Genomic DNA, 12,273 nt, shown 5'->3' with positions numbered 1-12,273 from the left:
TCACACACACCCAGACACACACACACACACACATGCAATTTAGTTTATTCAATTCACTTATAGCGCATGTCTTTGGACTTTGTGGGAAACTGGAGCACCCGGAGGAAACCCACACGAACACGGGAAGAGCATGCACATGAGAGAACTCCACAAAGAAATGCCAACTGGCCCGGCCAGGACTCAAACCAGTGACCTTCTTGCTGTGAGGCCACAGTGCTAACCACTGAGCCCCACAATCTGTGTTATGTTTTGTATAATTAATCTTGATTTAACTAATTTACTTTTTCGTGGCTTTTCACCTTTATTTGATAGGACAGTAGAGAGTATAGACAGGAAAGCATGGGGAGCAGAAAGAGGGGAAGGATCGGCATAGAACTGCTAGGCGGAACCAAACTCGGGTCGCCACGAGCACTGGAGTGTATGTGTCGAGGCCTTAACCACTACACAACTGGAGCCGACACTGGTTTACCGTTTGACTCTATTTTTTATTTTTTTTATCCAAATTTTATTGAATGGATCAGGGCTGCACAATAAATCGAATTTCTAATCGCAATCACGATTACAGATGCCATGATTACATAATTGTTCATAATAATAATAATAATAATAATAATAATAATAATAATAATAATAATAATAATAATAATAATAATAATAATAATAATAATGTGCAATAATAATGCAATTGTAGTTTATTAATATTATTTTTAGATATAAGATTAAGGTATACAATTGCTTCAAACAATGGTATAAAGTTATTTAAAACATCCATATGTATATTACCCATCATACATTATGTAATAATCACAATTACAATTTGAATGAAATAATCGACAATTATAATTTTGGCAATAATCATGAAGGCAGGGATAGTTACCCAAAAATTTTAATGTATTCACCCTTATTATGTTGTAAATCTTTATGAGTTTCTTTTTTCGGATCAATACAATGAGAAGATATTTTGTAGAAAGCTGCAATGTCCAGTAGGTAAATCTAATACTATGGAAGTCAGCGGTGACAGGCTGACTTCAAAAAGAAGAAAGATTTGGAACAAGCGAGTAGATGATGATGACAGAATTTTCTTTTTTTTGGGGGGGATTGAACTCTCTTTAAGTACAAGCAGGAAGAGAAACAGCTGGGCTGAGGCCTTCATAAACATTGCAACAATGTACAAAAGTGTTGGAACAGAACTTCACTTCAGAGCCACTAAGAGTCAAAAGCATCTGTGTGATCCGACTGCCTAAACTTAGATGCAAGACAGTGGAAATTGGGCATCACCAGCTTGTATTGATTTGTGGGAGACTGGAAGAGACACTAGTGACTAGCCAATAGAGGTCTACTAAAAAGCCTGAGGCAGACTTTGAAAGTGTCAGTGAACTGTGTAAGAGGCCTAGGCTGAGGACGAGACTAGATTACAGGAATATGACATTTGAGATTGAGAATCTTCTAAGAAAATGACCCTTTAGTAAAAGGTTTGTATTTGCAAGAAATCATTCAGCCTTACGAACATTGGCTTTCATTATGCAAAACTCTAATTAAGAGAATACAAAAAGGCATGTTCAAGAAAAGATGTCAAGAACTACTTTTTTTGTGATAATTCATCTCCTAAAGCCATCCTACAAAACATCTAGGACAATTAAACATGAATGGAAAAAACGGAGACAGAAAAACATGGTTATTAACTGCCTCTGTAGATCTTTGGTGATCATTAATAAATATAATTACGCCAAACAAAGAAGTGCAATGGTGTAACATCAGCAACAGACAGACCCAATTCTATTATCATGAACCATTAATTACATCTAATGAAAGAAGATATAAGGATGAGGGACTAAACTAAACCCAGTCTCCTTTTATTTTTTCTCCGCCTCCTTTCTAAGCAAGTCCTTTTAACGGCACAACAGGGTCATTTATTTTCTCACTCACATTCAGTTACAGATGGGACAGTCTGCTTTTAAGCCTTTCATATATAACAGTTGACGCTATTGTAAGTGTTTAGTCTTGTTAAAATGTATTTCAATAGTTTTGAAGATTCTAATTTTTGTATAGACATTTTATAAATATAAAGTGTTTTCAGAATGATATGTTATGCATGTCAACATGACATACAAAAACAGAAAGCTTAAAAATTCAAGGTAAGAAAATAAAAAGTTATGGTAATACCAAAAGAATGGCATTAGCATGCTGAGTTTTTGGAATAGCTTAAAGAGGATCCTGATCATCTGTAGTCGAAACTCCAACCGCACTATTCCACAGAGAGCATGACAAAAAGAGTAAAAAAAGCCCAACTACTGTAATTGGTTTTAAAATGGTGGAATTCATTACCGTTGAGCTGCATGTTCAGAAATGCAAACAGGAAAGAGCAAAAAAAACAGTCACTCGAGGCTTGAACTGATCTGCTTAAATAAAAGCCATAGGGAGATGAGAGGCATAATTCAAATGACAATTTTAGCAGCCTTACCTCATTTGTAACAGAAAGTTGAATATGTTGTGAGTGTAATTGGCATATGATGTCAACCCATTGCCTACTCTTTTCTTCTAAAAGCAGGGTATAGACTATGAGAATGGCCAGAATCCAAACACAGAAGCAGAAAAGTGTACCTGAAGTTTTCCAGGAGTAAAACAGACACTGTCTAAATCATGCAATGATACTTTTGATTAGAGTTGAAAGCATAAACAGGGAGTAAAAAAATTACTGAAGCAGGTACTAATTCATTGGTCTCCTAAGGTTACTCATCGCTTAGTGTGGTAACAGCTGAATGGGTGGTCATCCTTATAACCAACCATTAGAGGTTATTTTGTTCTGTTTTGGAGGGTTTTCAAGTACACGCAGTGGTGCAGACTAACCTAATAAACATTCATGCATTCATTCATTTCCTTCGGCTTAGTCCCTTATTTGTCAGGGGTTGCCACAGCGGAATGAACTGCCAACTATTCCAGAATATTTTTGCAGATGCCCTTCCAGCCACAACCCAGTATTGGGAAACACCTATACACTCACTCATTCACTCACACTCACATACACTGCATGTCTTTGGACTCTGTGGGAAACCAGAGCACCTGGAGGAAACCCACATGAACATGGGGAGAACATGCAAACTCCACACAGAAATGCCAACTGACCCAGCTGAGACTCAAACCAACGATCTTCTTGCTGTGAGATGATAGTGCTAACTATTGAGCCACCATGCTGCAAGAAAGAAAGAAAGAAAGAAAGAAAGAAAGAAAGAAAGAAAGAAAGAAAGAAAGAAAGAAAGAAAGAAAGAAAGAAAGAAAGAAAGACAGACGGACTGACGGACAGATGTTCTACCACTCTAACACTGACTGAAAATGAAAATATGTAATAAATACCGTATATAATACATGAAAATACACAGTAAAAATGTTAATAATCAGGTTTCATATTTTGTGATTCACATAGTATTCTGTTTATTCTGTGAATTGCATTATGGGAGTTTTATGTCTGCTCTATAGACTTCAGATTTTAAATTAAAAAATTTATGTAGGCTTTTATTGACATTTTAGTAGTTTGAAACAATATATTGTTAAAGATATATAATATATAGAGAATTAAGCCTGTACAATACCAGAAAAAGTACTGTCAGCCTATTTACCAGGTTTTTGTACAGTAATTTACAACACCATTCTAGACAATTTACCCCTTCAAACTATTAAAAATGTCAATAAAAGTCACTTTTTTTTACTTTTTGACATCAAAAGCTTTTGAGGAAAGATCAAGATCCCATAATACAATTAAAAGGCATTAATTACAAAAAAAACATAAATCACAATATATGAGAAAGTGTCTATTTAGACATTTTCTTTACAGGTGCAGACAAGTAACAAGAGTCCTGCTAACAGTACAGTTAGACTTTGCATGAAAAGTGTTAGTTCAATAAAACTCAGTTCGATGGAATTAGCTTGACAGTGTGTTGTCAGCAGCATGTTTTATGACATGATGAGACCAGGGGCGCCAGTATAAATTATTCAGACGTGATTGCATAAGCAGGATGTCAATGAGAGGTGAGGCAGTTCAAGCCACCAAACGCCCATCTCCAATACCAGGAGTTTGAAAAGAGTCTGTCAACATCTCATCAGCTTAGGAAATTACAACACGCAAAAATAGTTTTTCTTGAAAGTGTATTCGAGACCATAAAAAAGTAATCGATCTATAGCTAAAGCTCCATCTGAATACTGTTGGTAGGTTTCACAGTTACTTCCACTCTTTAAAGATCAAACCTCTAACAAATGGCATTGTAGCAAAAAAACAGTGCTGTGCAGGTCTGAGAGAAACCCATTAGGTCAATTCCATGGCAACAATGTCTCTTTTTTTCCCTCCATCTCACACACAAAAAACCAAAAGTAGAACTTTGATTTAAAGACACTTACTGCCATCTAGTGGCTGTTGAGATTTTCTCTGCAGCATCTCAAAGTCTCCTCCAACTTCCAGTCTCTCATGCAATGGACAGTTAATCACATGGATTTATACACACGCTCTCTCTCACGCACACAAAAGGACATAACCCGAAAATGACCAAAGCTGCTATAAATAAACTGAACAAAGCAAGAGGATACAAGCAGCAGCAGTTGAGGTTCTGGGAACACAATCAAGAACAAATAAAAAGTAAAACGCAGCCATTTTGAAGGGTCTATTTCTCCAGAGCCTGCTTGAGAAAAAAAAAGTGCATGGCAGACTAAACGGTTTGTGACCCATCCTTGATCAAACCACAAATCGTTAGGTTTGGCCATTTGGGGAAGTGCTTAAAGTGTGTTTGATGAGCAGATAATGACGGCTCACTGCTGAGCGTCCAAGGATGACGACCATAAAATGTGGCGCCACGAGACAAGCGCCACACCTTATTAGTGCTGTGATTTGCCGACGGGGGCCGCAGGGAGTCTCGAAAGGAGACGACGGGGTTTTTTTTAAGCAAGAGAAAACCGTACTGATGGAGTCAACCAGGTAAAATGGCACTAGTTCCGAATCTCTTCGACTCTAACCCAAAATGCTAATGAGATAGCTTTTCATTAGATCAGGGCTGAAATAAACGCAGCGAATTAAAACGAAGCAGTCAAAACACATAGTTCCCCGAGCACCAGTTCCCGAGCTGTCTGCGTGTGCCATTAAATGTGACCATACTGTGTTCATGGCTTTATGGTTCAAGTGAAATTATCTAGCCGACCACCCTAATTGTAGGAAAAGAGCTGTCCAGAAACCATAGAGCAAGTGCCAGACCTAAATGCCCGAAGTTAATGAGATAACTTTGAGGGGGGAAAAACAGACCGCAAAGCTCCTCCTTTCATTAAGCTAAAAAAAGAAAAGCAGGACTCGTATAGCTAAAGTGATGACGCTGATATTCTTCGGTAAGGCGGTAGTAAAAATATGCCACGTGCTATAAATATTTCACATTTAAGGCTGGAAAAGGGCAAAAACTTGTGGAAACGGTGTTGAAAGGTGGTCAAGGAGACTGACGGGACAAGCCATTACCAGATCTTCTGACCTCAAAACGACGCAGGAACATGTGATCCCATATCGCACTAGAGCTGAGAGTAGGATGAAGGGGACTAATAACATCTAGGTGGATGGAGGGTGATCTGATTGACCGCTGGAACAAAAGAAAAAGAGAGACAATCGAAGGAGGACTTGGGAATATATTGCACTAGAGTCACAAAGACGAACAGCGAATGGCCTCCTATCATACAGAAGTGGTGTGCAATCACGAAAATGCGCATCGCACGCACGCACCTACACACAAACAGAGCCCATCTTATTTCCCTTTAATACGAGAACACCATGTCCACTCTGGGCTCCCTTTCATCTTCTCTTCATCATAATGAGATCCCGCTCTCCTCTTTTGAAGGCAGGAGCGCTGATTGTTTGTTTCCCATTGAATGGAAGGCCACGTGGCATAATGCAGCAGTCAGTCAGCCGGCAAAAAGACCTTTTCTGTCACCGGTGGGAGCTGGTATTGACATACGCCGCCAGTCTATCAGGTCGCAATTCTTTACACACTTTCTATCCTGCGTGTCCTATATGACAAGACATTCGTCCTTCTGGTGTGTACGCACTCCCTGCCATGACTTACAAAAGACTTCTGAGAGCTTGTGTGCGCAGTATAGCATTGTACGAAGAGAAAGCTTGTCAAACTGTCTAACTGATGTCGGAAACAGCATTTATTAGTGTCAGCTACCATAAACGGAAGGTTAGCTTGCTTTACATTCAGATGTGATAAAATAAACGCTCCCTTTAAGTCATGTCGTTTCCCATATGAAATCAACAAACCCAGACAGGGTTGGTGAAATACAAATAATTTCAGTCCCAGAAAGCTTTGGAAATGGTATGAAAAGGTAAATCAATCGTATCGTACTTGACATTTCTATATTAGCACTTGAATAAATGGCATTAAAATTGCATGCGAGGTAGTGGTTGCACCAAGCAAGCATTGAAGCATCAGTCGAGACCCCACAGGAGATGAGGTTAGGTGTCGCAATGAATATTGCGCTAGTGTCAATCCGAACTCAACCCGGAGAAACTTCAATATGTCGGAGCTTGAAGATGCAAACAAATCTGAAATTCACTGGCTCTCAGAGTTGATCCCTGGGATAGAGCAACAGAAAGCATGATCATCTTCAGTGATGAAGGGGCAGTAATAAAAGCGTGTGAAATGGTTTTGTGTCATAACATGGCTCAAAGGCATAAGTGAACTACTAACATTTTTGCTATAGACGCATTAACTTCTATTAAAGAAATACTTTCCAGGTTAAATACAAGTTAAGCTCTTCTCGACAACATCTGTGACATGTCAATTACTGCAGATCATAATTCTGATGCCAACCTGCAAATTATTTTTTCATAAACACATTAATAATGGTGTTATCTACAACAAGAAAACACTTTTTATAGCCAAATATTAAACTTCATGACTTGTCCCCAACCATTAGTGCAACAGGCATGAATGATACCTCAAAACTGAATAGCTGGTTGGGGAGAGGTGGTGTGCTATTACTTTTCTAAGAAATCAGACTTACAATTTTCACCTGGAGGATGATAAAACAGGTGAAATAAAAAAGGAAGATTTCACAGACGTGCACAGAAAGGAGGACATAAGCTATATCTACAGACCAGAAAACTGGAATTACCGTCAGATTTGCTGTATTAATCGCCTTACTACTTAATCATTCAGAATATTAGCAACTGCATAACAGAATGCTGGCCAACATTCATTAAATATTGGCAAAAAAAAAGTTAGACCTATGAGAAACTTCTTTCAACATTGTGATCAACACTAAAACTCACAATTAGCAGTACTGCTGCTATTGCACTTTTGTTTTTGCGTAATGAGATAAAAAGATGAAAAAAGTGTAAACACGTGACAGCAAACATTTTAGATTTAGTTTGTCCAAAGTGACTTACAATTGAGGAGATATTCAGTGATTCAACAAGAAGAGCCAATACACACAAGAAGTGCTCAACACAGGCTCATTCTGAAAACGTACCCCCGTATACATTTATGAAGAAAGCAAAATACATGCTCTAAGGTACTTTTTTAAAATGATTATTTCTTTAGGGGTCTTTCACCTTTAATTTGGATAGGATTGTGGAGGTTACAAACAGGAAAGTATTGGGAGCAGAAAAAGGGGAGGGGTCGGTAAAGGACCTCGAGCCGGGAATCGAACTTAACAACTAGGATATTGGCACTGACTCAGAGGTATGTTTGGCTTCGTTTTATCTGTTCAAAACAACAATCCTTTTCCTTTCCTGTTTCCTGTTCCTTTTTGCGCTACTGGCCGACTGATCACTTCCGCATGGACAACTTTTCAGCTGTTACCAGTTTGCCCAGTGGCTCACAGTGTACCTCGCTGGACTTGGGAGGCAGAACGGAGCGACTGTGATGATGACGGGATTCGAGTCCACCGAAAAACAATTCCAGAAAGCAAGTAAAACAAAAGTAAAAATTAATAAGTAAATAACAGGGTAAGAACATGGTAATATCTGAAAACTGGTAAAAATAAATAAATAAGGTGTTTTCTTTTTCTGGATTGCTTTTAAAAACACTGTCGGTTGAGTCAGTCAGTGCTTTTGAAAACACTATCAGTTGGTGCTACAGTAAGAGCAATTTAGTGCTAGACTAAGAGGGTTTTTTGAGAGAGAGAGAGAGAGAGAGAGAGAGAGAGAGAGAGAGAGAGAGAGAGAGAGAGAGATGTGTTTCTACAGGTGGTTTGTCAAGCCCACTTGAAACATAATAAATGAAACAATTAAAAATTTGGCATGGAAATAAGTTACAAAGTTTAAGTTGAAAAAATAAAATTGAAATCTAACTGAAATAAAAATGTATGCCCTAAAAATAAATTAAGCAATGCACACAACAAATTACTAAAAGATAAACTTAATATATAATAAAAGCATCTACACTATAAAAATAGAATAAATATATGTAAAAAAAATTACTGTAGAGAATTATAATTATTAACAATTATAAATGATTAATAAAGCCTACCATTAAATCACAAGCATCGCCAGTGTCCTTGCTCTTATAATAAAAATTGTAAAAATAAACAAACTAAGAGACAAAATCATAAACTGTATTCTTTCAGCACTGTTCCATCATCCTAATTGAAAACCACAAAATCGATGAGCATCTTATTGGATTTTTTTTTTTTTTATAGGAAATGTTTTAGAGCATCAAGGACGTGTGCCCTTTCAAATCAGTTCAGCATCCAGTACACAATCATCATTAATTGCTAATATGAAACAGAACCCTTTCATTCTGAGATGTAGTAAGTGCGTATGTGTTGTCCTTGATTTCATTCAAACTTAGCACAGTAAAAAAAAGGGCCCTCTCCACAAATGCTGCCCAGTGCCAATGAGGAACGGAGCGAGCGAAGAAGGACGCAGTGCATCCTTACTGCAGAAAAGCCTTTAAACAGGCACTTACAATGAGCCCGTATGGCTATGGTAGAGATGAGCCTTGGAACAGGAGTATGCAGGATATAAAGTCTACTGATGAAACAAGTGGAGCCTACACACAAATGCCAAGGTTATTCATTTGCCAGGGAATTCGGAAGCGAAAGGGAGACAAAAAAAAGCGAGGGAGGGGAGGTGATAGGAGACAGAGACAAGTTGGTATAAATGAGAACAGTTCTGCCTCCAATAAATTCGACAACGAAAGCCTCAGAGAGCCTGTGTAGGACCCTCAACATTACCCATAATGCAATGCACAGAAAAGATAATAGAAAGAAACACAAATTAAGACATAATTACTAGCCAAATTGTATTCTCACACCAAACAAGACCATTTTAAGGGCACTAATGTAAACCATTAACACACTGTGATGGAAAAACAACTTCTGAGGGGATAAATGTAATTCTTTATATGGAGTCCAAGCTTAACTGCTAAAGTCAGACAGGATTGGTTTGAGATGGCGTAATGGCTTTTTTTATTATTTAAAACTAATGCAAAATAATAAAGAACGTACATCCATCACTTTGTGCATTCATTCATTCATTCATTTTCTTTTTGGCTTAGTCCCTTTATTAATCAGGGGTCGCCACAGCAAAATGAACCTCTAACTTATCCAGCATATGTTTTACACAGCAGATTCCCTTCCAGCTGCAACCCATCACTAGGAAACACCCATACATTCTCATTTACACACATAAACTACGGACAATTTAGCTTACCTTTTTCACCTGTACCGCAATGTCTTTGGACTTGTGGGGGAAACTGGAGCACCCGGAGGAAACCCGCGCAAACGCGGGGAGCATGAAAACTCCACACAGAAATGCCAATTGACCCAGCTGAGGCTCGAACCAGCGACCTTCTTGCTGTAATGCGAGAGCGCTACCCACAGCGCCACCGTGTCGCTCACTTTGTGCAATAATTTCATATTTTATACATGTAACTTGGCTTGTTTTATTGTAAATTTTATTTTCAATATATTGCATCTGTCATATTTTATCACCAACAAACTACCAGCTCTGAAATTTGGTGGCTTGGGCCAGACTGCAGCTCTAAGCAAGAAGATTGGCCAGAGAAGAATGGGTCATGCCAGCTGAGTCTGGTTTCTCCCAAGGTTTTTATTTTCGTCAATTGGTGGAGTTTTAGTTCATGGCACTGTCTTGCATGGTTGGGGCTGGTGGAGCTTTTCTTCAGTCGATTGTGCTTCAACAGTATCATTTTCATTACACTAAACTGAATAAAAAAAAAAGTTTCAGGTTTCCATTGCATAATTGCAACTAGTTGATGTTGATCATGTGTTTTGAACATACAAATCCACCTCTCCAGCATGACATGATTTCAAATAAGCATCTTATCTTATTGTATGGCAATACTGGATTCTAAATGACCAAACCATTGTTAAGTTATAAAAAAGAACACTCGTGAAGGAAAGCAATAGCAAAATGTCATCTTTCCACACCAGAGCTTTGCTCTTTTTCACATATGCTTTTCAAGGCCCTTTGGTTCCAAAGAGAGTATTTAAGTACAACACACTTTAACATGATGAAAAGATCCATGCCATTTCACCCAAGAAAGGGCCAAGTCTTTGTCCCATGTGAAAAGCAGCCAAATCATTTCTAAAATACACGCTTTGTCCATTATTCTCTCGCCGACAATGCAAGGCATTCTCGGAGAGCAGCTGAACTCTAACAGCCCTAGCAGACTCCAGTCCCCGAGGTCTCAGTGGTTCCTCTCTTCCTCAACTCAGTATGTGCTGCCATGTTTCTGTGGAAACAGGCAGTCTTTCCTAACTGCTGGGCTGACTCTGTGATTATTGATCTCCTCCTGAGGTCTAGAGAGGCTTTACAGGTCAAGTCATGTGACCTTAACAGGTAATGGTGGAACAGACTTCAGGCCAAGCAGCGATTGGGTTTTCGTGTTTTATTGAAGCAACGGGGAGTCGAGGTCTTCCATTCTGTCGCAGGGGGGTTCATCAAAAACGTGGGCATTTCAACACGCGATCTATCATTCTTAGCCTGACAATCAAGACACCAGCATCTCTGATCAATCGAACACCATGGAGAGGCAGCAAGTGCGCTGTATGCCCCCTTGGGTCACCATCATCTGCACTGATATAAACCACCGAAGTGCATGTGACTCAGCAGTATGTGGACACGCTGACCGGCGAATTTGAGCCCGGCGAGACGGTGCGCCGGAGAGATTTCATCCCTGAGGGAGATGTGGCTCAAGCAGGTCGGTCTGCCTCCAAACCACATTGACAGCGTGGAAACAGCAATCTGCTCAGCGAGAGGGCCACGCTGAACGTAGTTTCCACAATAAAACCCAATAAAGGTGGGATATTGGGAAAGAGAGAAACAGAAACAAGGAGAATGAAAGAGCTGACAGGCTCCCCACCAGCCCTCATACTCTCCCCTCTGCAGGAAGTGCACAGAGAAGCCAGACGAAAAGGCAGGAAGTACAGCAACCTCTGAACTGTGAGAAACTTCTAAACGAGAAGACTTGCTCGTGGTGCGCACAGTCAGACAGTTCTTCGATAGAGACGCTCCCAGAGTAACTTTCAAACTCTGGTCGGAGATGCAATGCAACATTCAAATGTACTTCCACATGCTTCAAAATCGAGCACATTTTATTGCTGACAGGTTATAGGAAAAATCGCTCGGCACGAAATTCTTCGCCAACCAGCGTGAGAGCATTGATTGAGTGGGCCATCTCGCTACAAAAATAAATGGGTCTGTTGCAGCAGCAGCAGCTTATTGCTGTATTGTAAATAACAACATTTACCTGTGCTTCCTTATCTTCAAGCTTCCTCACGTACATCTACGGGCTTCTCTCATAGCTCCGGCAACACAATAAAACAGCATTTTAAATGACAAGTGACACTTGCGGAGGCAATAACGGAGCCCCTCTAAATAAATAAAATAAAACAAATAACAAGCAGCCTCATATGGGCAATGGGACCGCACTACGTGAGGAATAGTAGAAGCCAGTCTGCAATTACCGCATTACAGAGCTGTGAAATGAGGAAACATTGCCATCTCCCCGACAGTATATATTTATAAAGATTATTACCGTCATTTTTGAGAAAGTGGGGGGCGAGGGGCAAAAGTAAGTGACAATAACAACATGAGCAGCTATGAACATTTCAGAAACAATAGTGACATGCTGTAATGTGACTGGGACAAAGACATGGCTTTGCAAATGGCTTGTGCCGAACGTCCCACCGCAAAATGGAGCGTATTTATAGGATGGGGGGGGGGGACGCATTCAATATCTTTTCCGCTGTTCAATCAACTCAGAATGTGTGTGTGGGAAAATC

General features: G+C 39.5%; 1 protein-coding gene across 6 annotated transcripts in view; it reads right to left on the bottom strand.

The window, feature by feature from the left end:
• The window catches only part of diaph2 (diaphanous-related formin 2), a 763,661-nt gene that overhangs the window by 700,863 nt on the left and 50,525 nt on the right, over window positions 1-12,273 (bottom strand). The gene's annotated exons all lie outside the window — the stretch shown is intronic.

The sequence above is a fragment of the Danio aesculapii genome, chromosome 14, assembly GCF_903798145.1.
Source record: "Danio aesculapii chromosome 14, fDanAes4.1, whole genome shotgun sequence".
Taxonomy (NCBI): Eukaryota; Metazoa; Chordata; class Actinopteri; order Cypriniformes; family Danionidae; genus Danio; species Danio aesculapii.
Note: the sequence above shows the minus strand (reverse complement) of the source record. Positions and strands in the feature narration are given on the sequence as shown.